Genomic DNA, 5,572 nt, shown 5'->3' with positions numbered 1-5,572 from the left:
ACAAAGAAGGCTTTAAGTGTGGGGTGGTAATGTTGGATGTATTTTTGCATTCTAGTGTCACTATTCTAGTCTTTTTAGCCTTGTTTTGAGGATGATTCGTATGCTAAATAGGTTGATAATGATATAAATATGCATATAAGTGTTAAAGCATGTGTTTACAATGTTCAAAGTAAATTCCAAAAAAAAAATTACCTAAAAGATTCATTTAGAAGTCAACCGGGAAAACTAGTGTTACTAGCTTGAGCTAGGTGTTTGTCTAGTTGGTCTCATTGGATTATAGTGTGTTGAATGAGTTACTTATGGTTTTAATGTGTAATTATAAGTGGAATAACTTGTTTTTAGTGAGAAAAGCTCAATTTGAGTGAGTGTACAGCTGAAACAAAAAGTGAAAGATCAACATGAACTAGCCTAGCTTAGCTCTTGTTTTGTTCATCGTTATGAGTATTATGTTGTGTTTGTCTCCTAATTCGTGTGGTATGAGTTTGTAGGATGCTTCAGGAGATGAATATTATGATATTTTGATGTTAAGAAGGCTGGAAATCAATGGGAAAGACACCACAAGACAAGGAACCAACCCAACTTTTTGCGGATCCACAAGACTAGGCCACTTCTTAACCACTACAACTTTTTGTGGATTCATTATGATTAGGGGTAGGCATTCGGTTTGTTCGATTTGATTGTTTAATATCGGTTTAGTTTTTTGATTTTTGGATTGATGAAAATGAAAACCATAACCAAACCAAAATTATTTCAGTTTTGTTTGATTTTTACAAATTTGGTTCGGTTATTTCGGATTTTTATTTCGGTTTTAACGATTAAAATAGTGAGCATTTAAAATTGGTGATTTTTCTAAAAAAATAATCTTTTTTTCAAACCTATTTTAATTCCCAAATATAATTAATTCAACACCCATGAAATAACCATAAATATCGACCTCGTTGAGTCATCACTGTTGGCGTGATGGCAGTGGCCGCACTTGGCATCAACTGCCGACGATAGTGACTAACTGAGCAAACGACCACCGACTGCCATTGATGATGTTGAAATTTCAAATGAACTGATGAACTGAGGATAATTGGGCGCCATTCCAGCCTTCACGTTAATATTAGGGGCTAAAGCAAAGCAGTAAATTAGGATTTAGGGTTACTAAATGATTAATTTATATATTTATATGCTATATCAGATTATATTATATTTTAGTATATTTACATATATAATAAAATATATATATATAAATTATAATATATTATTTATATAATTTTGGTTTTTCAATTTATCCAAATTTTTTTTTTTGAAAATCCAAACACCAAACCGTTTAACCAAATTTCAAAATTTTGAAATCGAAACCAATCCGAAAAAACAAAAAAACAAACCAAAATTAAATTTCGGTTCGATTTTTTAGTTTTCTCGGTTTAAACCAAAATATGCCCAGCCCTAATTATGATCCCTTCACTAGAAATGACATAACCCAAAAAAGTAACCGCGTTCAACCAAAATTCATATTTTGAAAATTTAGCATTCAACAGTTGCTTTTTTAGGGTCTAAAACACAATGTAGAGGTGACCGACATGATCCACCTTACTCTTAGAGTACATCAGAATAACGTCTATGAACACAATGATGAACAAATCCAAAAACTACCAAAAGACTTGATTCATTAAATCCATGAATTCTATCAGGGCATTGGTCACCCAAAGGACATAACAAAAAACTCAAAATGCCCATACCGGGTACAGAAGGCAGTCTTAGAAACACCCATCTCCCTAATCTTTAATTAATGATACCTAGACCAAAGATGATCAAAGAAATCATCTATCCTCGGAAGAGGGTACTTATTCTTTACTGTTACCTTATTCAATTATCAATAATAAATATACATCCGAAGGGAACCATCCTTTTTACACACGAATAACACCAGTGCACCCCACGGAGACACACTAGGATGGATGAAACCCTTGTAAAAGATCCTTTAGTTGCTCTTTCCGCTCTTTCAACTCGGCTGGAGCCATTCTATATTGGGGAATAGAAATAGTATGAATGTTCGAAATAAAATCTATCCCAAAATCAATCTCCCTATGGGGAGGAACACTAGGAAGGTCATCAGAGAATACCTCAGGAAATTCATGCATCACCAGGACTGAATGTAAAGAAAGACCCTCCGAGTTAGAATATTTAACTCGAACCTAATTATAGATACACCCTTTGTAAATTAATCTCTAAGCTCTAAGATATGATATGAACCTCCCCTTAGAAGCTAGAGAACTACCCTCTCACTTAATAACCATCTTATTTGGGAATTTAAAGATGACCTTATGGGTCTAACAATCTAAAGACACATAGCACGAGTGCAACCAATTCATCCCCAATATGATATCGAAGTTAACCATGTCTAATTCAAACAAATCCACCAAAGACTCCCGACCAACCACAGATACCACACAACCCCTATAGACTCTTCTAGCCAACACATAGTCACCCAATAGGGTAGAAACGAAAAAAAAGGGTTCGAAATACACTTAGGACAGAAACCAAAATGTACAGCCACAAATAAGGTCATATAAGAAAAGTGCACCCCAAATCAAGTAAATAGTACACATCACTGGAAAAAAGTTTCAATATAGCAGTAACGACATCAGACGATGACCTAAACTCCTAATGGGTAGTGAGAGCATAGAATTGGTTCTGTCCAGTGGAAAAGCTAGATGGTGCACCCTTTGGTTCCGGAGCTAATGAAGAGTCAACCAAAACCTTATTTACCCTAGAAGTAAAACACCCTGGGTTTTTACCCTTACAAATTATCTTGGGTTTTTGGATTCTGTACATTATATGAGTTTGGGTACTAGTCGTATGGTAGGATACTAGTAATATGGTCCAATCATATGTTGTCCAGTGTTGAGTGGTATTAGGTGGTTGAGTTTCTGGAATGGGTATGACTTGGGTAGGTACAGCTCGTATGGTGGGCGATGGGTCATATAGTTGGTTTTTTCTTCACTTAATCTGAAACTTAGCAACTTAACTTGGATCTGAGTACGAGTGGTTCACCATGAGTCATGATATAGGGTACGAGCAGTGTAGTCTAACTCGTATATTTTTATTATATTGTTGGACTTTTAATGGAACTATTGTATGGTAAAACTTAGTAATGGAACCCTAAATAGTATAAATAATTTAGAATGGTTAAATGGAAAGGTCTTGGTGTCATGGTTATGGTTAATTGAACATCCTTGTGGGGTACAAGGGAATCGCCTAATTAAACTAAGTAATGAACATACTTGTGGGGCACATAGGAATCCCCCAAGATAACTTAATAATGTAATCTATGGGTACATGGGAATCCCTTCTACTCTAAAAGGTTGGCTAAGGACATTTCTTGTAAGCTACAGTCGGTATGACGATACCACTACTTATATCCTTGACTAATAATAAACAGAATGTTTGTTTGGTTATGTGGTAATGGTTTTAATTGGGCAATAATGGCTGGGTGTGATAGCTAACCGTGAAGGTATGATTCTAATAGATGGACAAAGAAAACTTATGTTTGCCAACATGAGGATTAGTTTTGGTGACCATATATAATACTTATGGGGTACACGGTAATCTCCTAAGTACACTTTTATATATGTATCATGGAGAGAGAAGGGTACTCGAGAATCCCCTACTCCTATGGTAACTCTAATTTGTATGGCTACACGTATTGAGGCCCATACAGGGGTTACACTAGACCCATATAGCCCCTTGGTAGTTCTAGGATGGTTAAGCTACACATATCCAGGTTAATAGTTTTAAAGGCATTCTAAACCCGATTCTCTATTCTAGCATAGTTATATATATATATATATGTATGGTTATGAGTGCATATATTTAGTTTACTTTGGTTTAAAGGTTGGCATGATTTTATCCTTAAACAGAGTACTTGCTAGCATTCACCCGCTAACCCATTTTTGGGTTGGTGTATCGCCACGCAATGCAGGAATCAACCATTCTACTCCACCTACTTAGTGATCTAATTTTGGATCAGCTCGATTGGACTGAAGTGGTGAGCTTCCATATTTTGGAAGGCTCCATTTCATAACATGGATGTCTTTACATACTTTGGTTATTTTATGGATATTGGTTTTACCTATGTTTGGGGGAAATGTCCCTATCAGATATTGTTTTTCTTTTAGATAAAGGCTTTGTGGAACTACTATGGGTTGGAATGGGTGGTATCGGTATTGGTGTTAGCATTACTATCCGAATTGGTATTTTTTTGGTAAATAAAGAAATTGTATTTTACCAAAGAACTATTACAGTACTAGACAGAGTTAACCAACTGTCTCTCAAAACAATCAAAGTTCAAGAAATAGCAAAGCAACAGAGATTTAGACATCACTACATACTAATATATTAGGAGTCTCTATTTAGACTGTTGACTACCAGACCTACACACTCTGCTGCAAAACTACTGTTTCAAGGCATGGATGCTAGATGCTGTAAGTGAGCTTCCCATTTCTGTTGTTGACTCCTTCTAATGTGAATATACACAGTAATTTCCTTACACATTTTGTCACCACTATATACCCCCTATAGGAACCTGATCTGGTTTCTTTCCCTTCATATAAGTGTGATTATCATGGCAAAGCTACAAGATATAATAGCTCCTTTCCCTATTTTCCTTTTTTCCTATTTGTTGACCTATTCTACCTCTTGTTACCAGAGTCCTATACTCCTTTGGAGTCCAAGCCAGTTGAGCATTCTACACCATAACTCCTTGGTCTTATGACATTCAAAGAATAAGTGTTATTGTTTTTCTACTTAATTGCTACAGAATACACAAGTATCATCAACATTAATCCCAAACTTTTCAAGTCTGTCCACAGTTGCCAGTCTTTTCAATAGTGCTAGCCATAAGATAAAGTTATGCCTTGGATATATGTTGGCTTATGGATATATACTCTTCCATAGAGCCTTTTGAAACTGTAGGAGCCTTACAATATATACTTTTTGATGCATACCGCCCCCCCCCCCCCCAACTGTTAAAGTATTTAGCCTACTATGAAGGTTTCCTTGCAATCCAGGTGCCTGCGTGATTTCTTTCTTGGAATCCAAGATCTTTCAAATAACCTAGGTAGCATTTTTTGGTATGTCACAGTCCTTAATTATGGTATCTTTCATATAGTAGATATGCACCCAATTTATCCATATACTATCAGCTTTTGACGCTAGTGCCCATAGTTGTTTTGCTACTATATCTTTGTTCAAAATACAAAAGTTCAGCACATTTTATCCCCCCAATCCTTTTGGCATACATAGCTTATCCCAACAGACGAAATCTCTCTTTGATGGACCTATGTTTCCTATCCATTAAAAGATTCTACATTATGTATTAATGAGTTTCATGATCTTCTTAGGTAGGATAAATATTTGGGCCTAGACTGTTTGCATGCCAAATATTATTGACTTGATCAGTTGGAGCCTGCCTAAATAAGTCAACAGTTTTGCTGACCAACACTTCACTCATTCCAAGATTATATCTACCAAAGGCATACACTGGTCAACTGTTAACTTCTTTGAAGAGAGTGGGACACCCAGA

Source organism: Capsicum annuum, chromosome 7 (assembly GCF_002878395.1).
Source record: "Capsicum annuum cultivar UCD-10X-F1 chromosome 7, UCD10Xv1.1, whole genome shotgun sequence".
Lineage (NCBI taxonomy): Eukaryota > Viridiplantae > Streptophyta > Magnoliopsida > Solanales > Solanaceae > Capsicum > Capsicum annuum.
The sequence above is the reverse complement of the archived record's forward strand: the minus strand, read 5'-3'. Positions refer to the sequence as shown.